This window comes from Monopterus albus, unplaced genomic scaffold (assembly GCF_001952655.1).
Source record: "Monopterus albus unplaced genomic scaffold, M_albus_1.0 scaffold455.1, whole genome shotgun sequence".
NCBI lineage: Eukaryota > Metazoa > Chordata > Actinopteri > Synbranchiformes > Synbranchidae > Monopterus > Monopterus albus.
Genome location: NW_018128335.1, coordinates 101,172 through 116,659, shown reverse-complemented (window position 1 = coordinate 116,659; position 15,488 = coordinate 101,172). Strand labels below are relative to the sequence as shown.

Below are 15,488 nucleotides of genomic sequence, written 5' to 3'. Positions count from 1 at the left end.
TAATGTACAGTAATCTGATTATTCAAATACATGTTAATTAAAGCTGTTTCTTCAAAAGATGGCATTATTGTTTTGGATAGAAGCGAAGAGTCCTATAATACCACAAAGGAACCTGCATGGTCGTAAAAAGAACAGCTCTGTCATTTTTTTGTTACATTTTTATTTCCTTTTGTCCTCTCTCGGTATACTACTGGTGGGACACCATTTGAAAGGGAACAATGACACCGGATGAATAACCTGATAATACATATTCATGGTGTTTGAGAAACAGTTGAGTTGATCCACTTGTTTGAGACACAAAGGTAGCTTCCACTCCTCTATTATCCTCTCTGTTCCCAATCCCTCCACTCCCTCAATAGTTTTCCTGTTTGTTCCTCCTTAATTATCTTTTGAACTCCCCCCTCTGTTTAAACCTTTGTCCTTTTCCCATGTGGAACCTATGAACAGACAGCAGCAGATTTCTGAGAGGGGGGAAAGATGGCGGCAGTTCTCAGGTTAATCTTCCTCCTGCTCAAGTAGAAGGAGATTCTGAACCACTTAATACTGTTGGCGTTTTCGTACACCGCTAACAATGTTAGCATCACACATTTAACACAATGAGGTCTCCTGGATGTATAAACATGATACTGTGAGTAGCAGAGCAGACATGCAAACACTAGCGGCTGTATTAGCCATGCAGTGTAAAATAACAGACGAGAATAGCTTCAGTCTCGTTGCTACAGTTGTAATGATAATAACATTGTCTGATAATCCTTCTAAATAGGAGCCAGGCACTAAATTGGTTTGATGACGGTGACGCTCAGCTTAGTTGTCTTTCACCGGTTTGTGCAGTAATCCTCATTAACAAAACACTAAGCCTTCCTCAGTGTTGCCCTGCCCCACCCGCCATAAAAAATGTTCAACTTCTTGCCCCACTTTAGCAAAGACACTAATCAACCCAGTCAAATCAAAATCCTGTCAACTCTTACAATGGTATATTTAGCTTTTTCACTGATGCAGGAAGGATTCAACAAAGTTTACTCAGTTGTTAACAACAGTCTCACAGATGTCCTACCAGCTTCTCACACAAACCGCTCTGCGAATGTTTGTACATTCATGGTAAATTATGGTTATTATGTTCCAACATCCTGTTGATGAAACATGAAAATCTGTGTTGAGCAGAGGATTAAAAAAGCTCTCCAGTTGTGGCTTGGCTTTCAGCAGTTGGGGAAAAAAAAGAAGTTGAATATTTTTGGCAGACCCAAGTCCCACGGTTTCCTGTAGCTGCTAAGAGGGAGTGTGTTCCCAATATTACAGGACATCAGTTCCTGAAAAGCAGGTTTGTTTGTGTTGAAATAGAGGCAACATTTACAACTTCAAAACATCCCTACACAACCTTCCAGTGTAAAATTCATATATAGTCAGTAATAAGATCTCAGCTTGTTAATTTAATACTTCTGAATGAGACAAATAAGATACAACATGATTATTGCACCATAGGATCAACCTAAGTCTCACCATACCCAGTCCCATAGTGACAGCGAAGGGGCAAAACACTGTGCTTTTAACTTGACTACTTATTTATGCTTTTTTTGAGAGACTTGGGTGAGGTTTGAAATGTGTGTAGATCAGTTGTAAAACATGTTAGACACTTCCATCTCACAGGACTGTCATAGTACATTTCAAATTTAGCCATGCTAGACTTCAGTACCTGTTTCTCAGTCACAGCAGCCAAACCATGACTGGCATTGAGGAAACTCAGTAGGGACAATGTGACCGAACATTATTTTTGTGAAGGTAACCAAATCCAGTATAATCCAGTATACAGTTTCTAAATTGAAGACATGAACCTTATATAGTTTGTACCTTCTGCCTTGTTTTCCCTCCATAGCAGCCATTTTTCAGCCAAAATGATTCTCCTGGTGCAAAAGCAACCTGCTTTTGACCCAACTACAGCTGGAGGCTCCTCGCCCACAAACCTCTGCTTTCTAATTATTCACGTAGCAGACAGGACTGAGAGCTGTGATTCGCCAGCACTCTTCAATTAGTGTTGTGTTAATTAAAGAGCATCATCAGGTTCTCGTTAGTAATTAAACACCCGAGTGTGATTACTTAACTCAGCGGGACTCCTGACGAATAATCTGCCCCCTGATCCCTCCGATGAGTGTCTGTGTGTGCCTGAATGTGTATTTCAAATTTAGCCATGCTAAGGCGCTAGCAACGGGAACAGATTCTCCCGCTCACGCTGCATATCAATGCTGCAATGAACACTGCACATGCAAAGCTGCGAGGACGTGCGTGTACGTGTTTGTGTGTCCGATTAAAGGGGATTTTTGTTCACTTGCTGATGAGGTGTCTGAAGTAAGTTAATTGCCTATCAAGAGAGCAAGCCAGCTCTGCCTCCACTGTGTGTGTGTGTGTGTGTGTGTGTGTGTGTGTGTGTGTGTGTGTGTGTGTGTGTGTGTGTGTGTGTGTGTGTGTGTGTGTGTACATTTGTATTTGTGTATTTGTCAGGGTTCCTGCACGCTTGTCTATGTCACTTCACAAGCTAATTACCTGTCACAGGACTTCTCAGGTCGCTGTCCTTTGCTTGGATCGTGTCCTTGTTTAAGTTCATAAATATGAATGTAACCTGTATTATCATGTAACTGTGTGAATTTACTCATAGTTGCAATATAATTACCAAAACCTGACATATAGGAAAAGCAGTTCTAAGCACAGCAAGAGGCTGGATCTCTAAGGAGAGATGCTGAAAATAATCTGGTGCTGATCAAAGGGAAGGAGGTGTATAAATACTAAGGGGGAGTGGTCTGCAACAGGTGTGTGTGGAGGAGAGGTTGGTGGACTGGCACAAACGAGAACATAGGAAGGCAAAGGCCAACCTGACGGCAAAGAAAGGGACACCATAAGTGAAAACAGGAAGTGCAAGAGTTGCTAAAATAAAACAGGATATTGCAGCATGACATGTGGCACAATGAGACTAGGCTAAATAATAGAAACACCTCCGTTTAATGCAGTAGTTTCATCTTCCAAAAGAACCATACAGTTGAATTAACACCTCACTAAAACAGTTTCAACAAAAACTAAACATTATCACCTTCATGAAGGAGGATTTACTGCAGGACCTGTGTATTAGACCACATTAGTTTTAGCTAGGTAACAATAATAAACTGTCAACTGAGTGTATAACATTTAATAACACTGGGCACACACACACACACAGAAAATCAATATACATGATTTAATAATGCAATGTACTGATCCAGCTGGTTTCACAGGCCTTATTCCTGGCCACAAGAGCACTGCCACGACAACAGGCAGCAGAAAAACAGAACAACTGCAAGCGTGTTAATTGAATGCGTGTACGTGTTTGTGTGTGTGTGTACATGCAGTGAAGAAACTGGTAGGACATTCTTCATTTCTGGAATGATGAAGTAGGATTTAATAAGCCAGCAAAAACACACATTCAAACAAACAGGCAGATACCCTCAGCAGGTGAGCGAAGCTGAGTTGACACTTTGTCAGCACAGTGTAATTTGACATAATGAATGCAAGCATCGTTACTGCTGTTAATTGGCCAGACTAATTATACTCTGAGGACGTCATTAGAGAGAACCTGCCGCTCCAACTGTGTGTATGGAAATGAGTGTGTTTACGAGTCAGGTTGAGACAGACGGTGGGAAAAGTGAAGGAGAAAGGAGGAGAATGGCTTGAGCTTACAAAGGGGTGAAGCAGGATGAAGAGGTCAAGACTGGTGTTGGGACAGGAGACATGGGTGAACAGGAGAGGAAAGGTCTAGGTGTGGTGCCAGTGGGAGGGATTTTACACCAGAAAGCAGGAGTGAGAGCAGGATGAGGCGAAATGTCAGAACAGTCAACATCATAAAAAGTCGGTCAGCGTGTTCTGCCAAAGTCGGAGTAACATTGTGCCACGTCATTCAAAATTCATTTATTTGATTTTTCCTGAAAGTATAAAATTAAACAGTCTTCGATATGGTTCCATGCCTCCAGGAACTATTAACATATTTACCAACAACAAATAGCTTATTTTTATTGACCTTTAAAAAGCAAATGTTTACTGTTTTCACTGGTTACCCGTCTGTAACAGCATATTTTGGTGATATCTTTACTGCTTCCATTATATTTATCACTAAACATATATGTCTGTGTGCAATGAAGCAGAGTAGCACAAATTACTTTTTAAGCTACTCTACCTAATTTTTCTTCTCAAAACCGACACCATAAGATGCTCCTAACTGCTCTTTGCCCTACTCATCACATCCTGTTTCCTAGCAACAACACAAACCACACAGATGCCCGGCTGTGACAAATTCAAAATGCAGCCTCCAGTCCAAAGCTAGCATCAGCTGACTAATGAGCACATTCAGCAACTTGGTAAGATGCTCTGGGTACTGCTGATGTGACACGAAGCACTAACATTTTCTGATTTTGTCAACACAAATTGAAAAAGCACATAAAACAGTTGGATGGATATCCACTTCATCCCATCCAAACAACTATGAAATTCTAATAACTTACAGAAAGAAAGCCACTGACGGGTGACAAATGAAAGAAAACCCAACAAAGTGTCTTAATGCAGAGACACACCAAGCCGGCATGAGCAACACAGGCCGACTGTTGTGTCCGTCGCCTTTGTCTGGGCCAGATGAGTGGAAAAAGTGGCACATGAACACACTGAACATATATTATGTGCCTGCATGACAGAACTAGTTCCCCCGACCAGCAGGTGGTGGTAAATGTATTTGCCATTCAGAAAAAGAGCTTGACTGCCGGTACAAGCTGTAAACAAAAAAGCTGCCATTTATAGCTGCTTCTAATCTAGAGTACATCTGATAAAAGGATGCCACCAATTCAACATGCCGAACTGGCTGAAAAGCTGCCAACAGTGCAGGGACACACCGCAAAGACGAGGGCGACAGATGCTCACTGATGGCCGACTGTCGGCTTGGTGTTTCACAGGCCTTTGTATGGTGATGGGCCATCAGAACAGCTTCAGTGAACTCTGCTGGAGGGATGAACAGCGTTCTTCCAAAAAATATTCCCTCATTTGTGTTTTGACAATGGCACTGGAGACGCTGTCTAACACATCAGTCCAAAAATCACCCATAGGTGTTTGACTGGCCTGAGGTCTGGAGATGTGAAGGCCACAGCGTAGGATTCACATCATTTTCATCCTCAAACCAATGACCCTTCTTGCACAGATGTTTCCAGTTTTTCAGGACAGTTCGCAAACCAAGTACTCTCATTTATTAGAAGGTAGCCACAAACGCCAGAACAGCCTGTTCTTCATCCCTGAAACAGTATTTATGAATGAAAGTAAAACAAATAAAAGCCACAATGACAAAACAACAGGCTCACAGTGAACATGACAGTGCCTTATGGCTGAAACAGCATCAGTGGAGTATTTACTTAGTTGGCAATTACAGCCAAGCAATTTGAGCAAATTCTGAGAAACAATATCGGCTCGCAGTCCGCCGACAGAGAGGGAGGGGTGCGAGTCTGCCACGGGTAAAGCATGTAATTTCCTAATTCTGATCTTGCAAGACAATCCATCCTTATCAGTGTCTGATTTCCACATTGGAGGAAAAGTAGACAGAGAAGCTGCAGGCCATCACACACACACACCCACACACACACAAGACAGAGGCATAAAATTACATAAAGGAAAGGGATACAGATAGAAAGACAGAGACTAGTGAGAGAACAAACAGGCCTATCAAAACGACCACAGACCCAGATAACAAGATAAGGCCTAATCAATCAATCCTTGCACACAAAGAGAGATTGCACTAAGTGGCTCATGAGTCCTGCAGTAAATTAAATCTGCACACTCCTTCAAGTAAGACAAAATGGATGGAGTGAGAGTTGGGGAGAAAAAGAGAAAGAGAGAGGGGGGATAATAGGGGTAATTTCATCAGCATGGCCCATGATGAAGCTTTTACACAGTGGTTTGAGAGGCCAAACTAAAAGGCTGGAGGTTTGGTGATATTGAATATGAGTGGTGTGTCATGATTAGATTTGTAAGAGGATAGCCAGGAATTAGATTATAGGGTCTAATGCGGATATCTGAAAGGGTGTCAGATCTTAAGGGTCTGGTGTATGTGTTGAAATGTTCTTCCTGCAGAGGGGCCTACAGAAGCACACTGTGGTTCACTTTAATTCACTCACTCCTGTGAGGCTGGTAAAACAAAAACTTACAGTGCAGAGCGCAACCTGAAATATAAAAGACAGAAGCCAAAACTGGATGCGAGTGTCGATCTGCATTTGGTAAAACAGAAGCAGAGTGTTCCTCCGAATGATAAATCATGTTCTTGGTTTTATGCTCTAAACCCACAGTGCCAAAGAGTGTGTTTCATTTGGCGTAGCGTCATTTTTCAGTCGTTGGAAAAATGTCTTCACATGGCAGTAATTAAAACTATTCAAATGTTTACTCTAACATCTGCTGTGTTTGTTTGAGTGCATCAGCCAACTCGCAGTATTTATCCAGGGAAACTGGTGAGTCAGCGTAACACAGTGCCAAACTCTGGTAGACACTGATGGTCCTGATGATGGACACATCTAGCTTGAGCGCAAATCGCTGTATTAAAGCATATTCAACCAAAACTCAATGTGACTATGTAACTTCTGAAAGAAGAAATAAGTGTTATTTATATGCAATAAAACAAACTTGCCTCACTCTGTTAGAGGTTTTGCTGTGAGCGTCGTTCTTGGTCTGGTCAGTAGCTTATAGCTAATGATAGTAAATGTTGTCAATATTGTTGTGCAAATCACATTTACAGAAAAGGATCAGGGCCACTGTACAAAATTTGACTTCTGACTTTAATCACAATACAGAGTGACTTTTTTCTAAGAACTGAGGTTCAAGTCAGAACTCTGGTTTTGTACAGTCGCCCTAATCCTCTTCTGTAAATGTTAATGGAGTCGGTTCATTGACATTTACTCTCCCTCTGTTTGTGCTGTTACACAACAGCACCATTAACCTGTAATTGTTGGTTGCTTGGAGAAGGTCAAACATACACATAAGCCATTAGAAATAAAGAATGAATTTGTGGTAAAATGTATTCTGCTCATCTCTAGCTTTGTTTTGCTTGTTTTTGAGGTTTAGTGGGTCAATTCCACAAATTACAGAAAACAAACATTGTCTCCCTGTCCCAGTTGGACAGATAGTTCTTTAACGGCTGAGATTTTGAGATGAGGGCAAATTGGCAAATCTTGGGTTGCCAGCTTGTGAAAAATCTCAGTAACACTAATAAGTCACCATACATAAAAGGTTTATAAGCAGTACCTGGCTTCATTTACCAACTCTAATACAGTATCAGGAGCAGATAAACATTAGAATCACAATAATGGGTAATTGTTTCTCAATCATTAGCAAAGGTCTACCAGTCACCTGCAAATATGTTAATAAATTGCTAATAAAAGTTTCCGCAGTCCATTAAGTCTGCAGCTGTAAATGTTAATAAGCTGTTTATAAATTGATTTTAGTCCAGGACATAGGAGTGGGGTCTCCCTAATGAGAGAGAGACAAAAACTACGCAGACAAGCAAAATGTAATGTTGGAGTAGGATTATCTAAAAGCTGTCAACCCTAAGGTTTTCATTTTAATGACTTATAATTTGTTAGTACGCATTAGTAACTTATTTATTAACCTTTAATTAAACCCCTTTAGAAATGGACCCTACTCAGAGCCGTCCCTGGTAGGCTAGTGGTTAAGGCAGCCCAGGTTCGAATCGTGGTTGCTTCATGAAGGGCATCCGGCGCAAAATACGTGCCAAATGTCAACATGCGAGTCGTCAGTGTGATGATTCGCTGTGGCGACCCCTAAACGGGAAAAGCCGAAAGTGACTTTCTTTCTTTCTAGAAATGGACCCTACTCAGAAGGTGCAGCCAAACTCTATGGCTTGTGTTTCTGTTTGGTAGTAATGCAATTTAAAAAATCCATAAATCAATACTTAACAAGTTGATAAATGGATTTTCCTCTGCAACGATCCTATGGTTCCAGTCAGTCAAGTGACTTTTTTACAAAAAGGCAACCCAACATTGTTGTATTTATGGCTTACATCTGATGTTTAAACCATTACTAATCATTAAAATCATCATTTATAAACCCTTCATGAAGCTGCTTTATGGGACAGTGGAATGCAAAATATGAATTTACTTGGATCCCCATTTGCTGTTGACAAAGCAGCAGCTACAACAAGTTTACAAAATTATATAAATTAGGAGCAAATGAAAACACTGCATGCATATACATGTGGACATATGCACTTACATATGATAAAACAAGGTAGAGTACAAGTTTATTATGATCAGAAATAAAGCAGCGGCAATAAACTTTCCATTATAGACTTTTGTCTTTATATGACTCATTAAGACCTTCTGACTTTTTTAAAAGCAATCTTAATCAGGGACCCACTAATAAGTGTTGCTAAATGGGTCCAGTGAATGGCCGCCCTGTGCAGAACCATTTTCTCTAAGCCATCTAGGTTAACGGCTTAATGTGCAAACACCTAGTACATGCAGTAGGTAAATACAGCAGATCAATTTCCTGACATCTACAGTAGTGAAGTAGAAGCAGAAAGTCTCCCACAACACTTACCAACAATTATGAGGAGCTGAGGCCCTCACACAGCCCAACATCACCTCCCACACACACACACACACACACACACACACGCAGCATAGGGACAACCAACAAATCCGAATTATAAAAATGGAACAGTGACACAAAGCAAAGGCCTCAAATAAATAGATGGACACGCATACAAATGCACACACACACACACACCCTAATAAACTTGTCTGAGTGTTATTTGGCAAGGACGGCAGGAGGGAGATTCATGAGTTTTAATATGCAGAGCAGCTGAAAAGTGGAAAACCAGATGCTGGCACAAACACGCTCTACACGAAGACACACGGAACTATGAAGATGTTTTTCTACTGGTGCGGTGACAGACAGCAGCTAACACACAACAGATCGCTCCCAGCAGAGACCACAGAGCCCTCACATCATTAACACCTCCTGCTACGTACCGCTGTGCTTCAACTGTCTGGGGACACAAAGCCAAGAGAGGGAAGAAACACGAGACGAACACTTAAGACATAGACAAAAAGGTGCTAGAAATGTGTGTATTAATGTCTCTGTGTATGTGCGCACCCTATCTCCCAAATGCCTCGACTCATCTGCTAATTAGTCAAGAGCAATTAAGTACGCTTAAAGTAACCACACACAGAGGCAGCCTGAGCACACATCCAGGTAAACAAATAATCACAAACAGAGCAAATGACTCACTTTAACTGTATCGGTTAATAAAAGCAAGAGCAGTCCTCAAATACAATTAGAAGAAAGGTATAATTATCTGTCAAGAGGGTGGAGGAAGATGGGGAAAGGCAGGCAGAGGAGGAAAAGAGTAATAAGAAGCAAAGAAAGGAGGAGAAAGAGATAATCATAAGTCCCAATGGACAGATTGAAGCAGAGTGGATTCTATCACATGCTCTCTCTCATTTATATGCTAATTTACACTATTAACAGAGAATAGGAGACAGAGAGAGAGAAGAGAGTCTAATAAATACCTACTGATTGTTGTTTGTCCATTAGTGGCTCTGTGTTTTTAAAAGAAATGTCATGTTGTGAGCAACCAGCCTCTTACCTTTCTAACCAAAGACAAACTGTCTCATATCGCCTTGATTGCAAGGAACAACAACAACAACAACGCAGAAAGTGGATGTTTGAAATGAAACGAGAAAAATATATGAAATGAAACCAGAAAGAGAGATGTTATCAATGTAATTCAATTTGGATTAATGCTGCAAATCATCTCCTTTCATCCCTCCTCCCTCACTGCCCTCCTTCACTTTTGTTCCTTTATGATACTGATAGCCGCTCGAGTGCCTCTCTCATTTTCTGCTTTAAGCTTTTGCTGCTGCTCTTAGTCCAGCTCAATTAACAATAAATATGAGAACAGATACATACTGTACAGTGTTTGTGTACTTCACTGTCCTTCAGATATACAGGAGCCACAATGGACAGATGCAGGCATGTCACCAGGTTTTATTTATCAAGGCAAGTCCAATTTGCACATTTCAAACTATTTCACTTTTGCACCTATTCAGAGCTTGTTTTTGGACATGTATAATTATGTCTGAGCCCTTTCAAAAAAGAAAGGGTCACAGGTTCCAAAGTGGGAGAAGTCGCATATGGACAGGTGCTTTTTCAGATACTTCAGTGATACATCTACAAATTATATGCCGCTGTGACTGTGGGATATTTCACATGAAATGTGATTTCTCTCCCTCAAACCACTTTTACTACTGTTGTCTGGCAGAGGTAGATGTACTCACATCCTTAAAGTAAAAGTAGAAATACCGCAGTGTACAAATACTTTGCACTCAAAATGTTAAAATTACAAAATTATTAGCATCAAAACATACTTAAAACACTAAAGGCACTTTATGCAGAATGGTACAGTTCACATGCCTGTACATCATGTTATAATTATTGTGTACATCACATTTAATGTTGCAGCTGGCGAAGGGCTTATGTGCATTTAAAGGGACCAGACAACAGTGATGGAAAGTAACTAAGTATATTCACTGAGGTATTGTACTTAAGTGTGATTTTAAGGTATCTGTATTTGAGTATTTTCATTTTCTGTTACTTCATACTTGGCAAATATTGAACTTTTTATTCCACTACATTTATAACTTTAGTTACTTTTCATATCCAGATTAATACAAGAAAATACAGTACAACTAAGACCTCGTTGATCTGTGGTGGAAATAATTCACATTAAAATGCTTCACTGCAGTAAAGGTTGCATTTAGACTTGTCTTTGTTCATTTGTAAGAGTTTTTACTGTTCTTAAGCATTTTGTCTGGTTTTGTTTTATAGTGAAGCATGTTCTGTTCTTAAAATGTGCTACTGTATATAAATAAACCCACGTTTGTTACTTAGTTACTATAATGCAAATTAATAGATCACCTGAAAGTTGTCTGAACAGCCTGCAGTCCCCCTCAACGCTACGAAGCACTTTGTCTCTCAGCTTATTGTTTTCTGTTTCCTGATAGTGAACCTAAGTCACATTTGATCTAACTTCTGTAACGTCAGGTTCAGACTGCAAGATTTACAAGGCTGAGGACAGCCTGACCAGACAGCCACAGGGCGTCAGGACCCAAAACTGGCATCGTTTTATCTCATATAATTCATCATAGAAAACGCCCCGACAGGAAGCAGATGCATGAAGTATTTTGGACATTTCATTTCGCAGGTGCTTGCTTGTTTTTAAACAATTTTGTATTTAGTACTTTTTATACTACACAACTAAAGTGACTCAACCTGACCATGTGTATTTTTCTTTTTAAGTCCAAAACCAAAAATCAAGAACAAAATGGAAATTCTGGGGCTTGTTGCCACTTTACACAAACCTTTAGCTTTTCTATTAAAAACATCAATAGAAGTATAATTGATCTTTTAAAACACTTTGGCTTGAAAAAGTGAGTGGAAATATTCACCCTGATTGATGGTGTCTGTGATTCATTGAGCACATATCCTCTGTCACATTATTCATTTGCAGAAGCACAAGTATCCATCCACAGAGGAGCTTAATCTGTCTGCACACACACACACACTCATCATTACTCTCCTGCCTTGTCACAGACACTTAGAGAAACACAAAGAGGGACACCTGAACCAAAACCCTGAAATGATTTTCCCGCCTGTCACCATCACCAAAATGTTTGTATGTTTTAATGTATGTCTGTGTGTGCAGAGACCACATGCAAAGGGTTTCCATGGGCAACATCCAGAGGTTATTGGGAGGAGGGGGTGTCCCTGGGCTGTGATCGCTTTTCCAGCGCTGTCGTCACAAAGACACACTTATACTCAAACAGCACTCCTTGTCAAAACACAGTGATGGAGGCACAGACAAAAAAAAAAAATTACAAAAACAAATCAAAGCGCGTAGCGATGCACCACACTGTACCAACGCCAAAAATCACTTTGCTATGGATCCCACACACATCAGCCCCTTCCTTCAAAACCTGTCATCGCTATTACACATTATTCTCACTGTTTTGCCCAAGCAGAACATATTGTGCAGCTGTGTGTGAATACAAAAAGGATTTTTTTTAATCCAAGCACAGACTAAATATCTATGCTGGAGATAGATTTTTTTTTCCCCAATAAAGCAGCCTTCTGTACAAAACAAGATTACAGCACTTAAAACATCCTTATGTGGCCCATTTTATGACCTCTCACTGGTTTATAAGAACTTAATGAAATCCATCAAAACACACTGAGGATGAAGAAGTCACACGCCTTCATAATCATACAGGGGAAAAGCCTTTAGAGGGCAGATAATTCTACCTATAACATACAGCGGATTACCAGTTGACCATCCAATATATCAGCTGCGTCTCTATGGACAAATCTTGAGGTTCGAGCAGTATTTAAAACGTTATGATGTAAATAATTGTATCCTTTTGTAAGATAAGGACCCAGATGCAGACCAGAGACAGAGGCAGTGCTGAACGATACTTACAGAGCACAAGTAAACAGGGTACTTGTTCAGAAGCAGGTCTAAAGGTCTACATACAGTAGGTAGAATGGCTGACACCAATTATACTGACAGGTATCAGGAACACAGGTGATTGCTGACACAGGTAATATGGGCTTGAAACTGGAGCTATGTGGCAGATAGAGTATGATAGCTGGCTCAGGTTAATACACAGCACAAGTACAACAAGTCAGTAATACAACGCTAGTTAACAGGGACACAGGCAAATGGCAGGTATAATGCAGGTAAACTATTGCACAGGTAAGTAGTAGAACCACGGATCAGAACCAAACTGTGCTTCATAGTAGAACCACGGATCAGAACCAAACTGAGCTTCATACAGATGGAACCAGCTTCCTGATGACCTTCAATGTGCTGCAATTTTTAAATCTGAACTGAAAACTCTGTTTCCTTGTGACTTTGTCTGACTGGTTTCTGTGCTGCACTTCTGTTTCATCTGTTGCACTGAGGGCAACTTACAACTTATTGCTGTACTGTAACCGCTGTAGTCATGTTTCAGACCTTTACTTTGTCTATTGGTTTTATTTTCATTATAACAATGTCTTAATTGATTTTATTCTGGTTTAAATGCTTATTGGCTTTAATGCTGTTTTCCTTTGCCTGTGTAAGGGGCTTTGAGTTGCTGCTGTGTATGAAATGTGCTATACAAATAAAACTACCTTGCCTTGAAGGTGACCAAACCCAGGGAATATACAAGTGTCTGCACACAGGTGAGTAGAACAGAACAACCACAACTCACCAGAGCCAGTGAGGAACAAGCATGCATGCACAGGGGATCAAAAACATCACAGCCAACAACAGAGCAGAAACGATTGCTGGCTGCTGACTTAAACACCAAGTGGTTGATTACACTGATAACAAGCAGGTGAGTGGGGGCGGAGCTGGGTGGAGCAGGAGGGACAGGGCAGGAAGCAAACAAAGACAAGGTGCTGAGTCTAAAATAAGGGAAAACACAAGGGGAGATGAAAACAAAGGCTGGGATTGACACAATTTATTTCATTATCTGCTTCAAAAATAGCCCAAATACAAAATAGTAAGGGTTGGTTTATGGCCAAAAGTATGTGGACACTAATGGGGGATGGGGCTAGAAAATGATTTCTTTCCAGAGTTCACATTTGCTACAAAGTTAGAAGGCATGTCCACATATATAGTATAGTTTTAACTGCAGCATTTGCTTCTGTGGTTTGTGCAAATGTTACTATAGAGGCAATGCCCATAATCAAAACCTTTAGGGTTAAAGTGACAAGGACTTCCATCCATTATCTATACCACTTATTCCTGAATAGGGTCACGGTGGGGGGGGGCTGTAGCCAATCCCAGCTGACAGTGGGTGAGAGGCGGGGTCCACCTGGGACAGGTTGCCAGAACATCACAGAGCTGACACGTAGACAAACAACCACATACACTCACACTCACTCACTCCTACGGGCAGTTTAGAGTCACCAATCAACCTAAGTTGCATGTCTTTGGACTGTGGGAGGAAGCCGGAGTACCCGTAAAGAACCCACACAGGCACAAGGAGAACATGCAGACTCCAGACAGAAAGGCCCCAGGTCGAACCCAGAACCTTCTTGCTGTGAGGCGACAGCGCTAACCACTGCATCACTGCGCCATCCTGACTTATATCCAGTTAATTCACAAATCAGTGTTGCTGCTGTTAAATGGCATTTGTACATTCATAGTACATGGTGAGACAAATATGCCTGATGGTTTAAGATGTGAAAAAGCAGCTGGTTAAATATACACTGAACAAAATGTGAGACAACACAAGTAATCAGTGAAAACATTTTTTAAAAAGTAACTCCCACAGTTTACATCACTACCTGTGAACTCTGAAGTTTGGAGTACCACATTAGTGGCTTGTTCAAATGGACTTGTTACTTAGCCCTGTTTTACACAGCATACATAAAGATAAAGTTAAAGAGAGATAAATGGGTTAAAAGAATTAGTGAATGGAAGCATACAGCGTGCCAAATGATGAAGACAGCTTCCCTTGTAATCTTAAAATGATGAGGAGAAGAACAGAAAAGGATGTGAAACAACATCACTAACAGGCGAGGTGTCTGCTACTGTCGACTTTACACTATTTTAACATAAATTAACCTGATATGAGCTGTGAATGTTTGAGTAAGAACAGAGCTAAGCTTCAGCGAAACTCGCTAAAATGTTTAAAAATCTGAGAGAGGGCCCACTGCGTTATGTAAATGAATCACCTCAAAGGTATATTTAGACTGAAACCCCAGTGTTCTCCGTTATAAATGTCCCTTATTGTGTCGACTTAAAGCCACATTTTCACCCCAAAGATAAACACGTTCTGAAGTTAAGTGGAGACATGATTGATTCAGACACACAGAGGTGCAGTGAGGGAACGTTTTATCATGCTTTAAGGGAGGAATCAACAGACGCTTTCACACATAACAACAGGAACAGGTGCTGCCTCTAGAAAGGAAAAGATTACATGGTTTTATATTCACTAAAAAAAACGTTTAAAAAAGAGACAACCAGAAGCTAAAAGTCAATTTCCCTGCTCCTTTCTGTCTCCATTGTATTAATCTTTGCTCATGTAAATGCATCTTGTGTTTGCATGTGTGCGTTTGACCTTGTCCCTCAAAGCTTCTCTGGTGCTGTGGTTTTGTTGTAGCAGCTTTTACTGCACATGTTCTCACTCCTCACCCATATCTTTGAAACGTAACAATACAAGATGCTCAGTTTTTCATCTAAAACAAAACTTCTATTTTACACATGTCGACATTCAGAAAAATACCAAAACCCAAAAGAATTCATATTATTGTATTTTCTCTGTTTTGACATCTCATCTCTGCAATAGGACCAATCTACAGTTCTTTCATTATTGAGGTCAGAAATAATAGTGATGAAAGGAACTCGCAGCCGGGGCTTATTAGCATTATTTAAT

General features: G+C 40.5%; 1 long non-coding RNA gene across 1 annotated transcript in view; it reads right to left on the bottom strand.

Moving 5' to 3' along the window:
• The window catches only part of LOC109952355 (uncharacterized), a 52,034-nt gene extending 38,666 nt beyond the window's left edge, over positions 1-13,368 (bottom strand). Inside the window, exon 1 of the long non-coding RNA XR_002273740.1 lies at positions 13,314-13,368. This is a non-coding gene — a long non-coding RNA (uncharacterized LOC109952355). The remainder of the gene's footprint in view (positions 1-13,313) is intronic.
• Between the last annotated feature and the right edge of the window lie 2,120 nt (positions 13,369-15,488).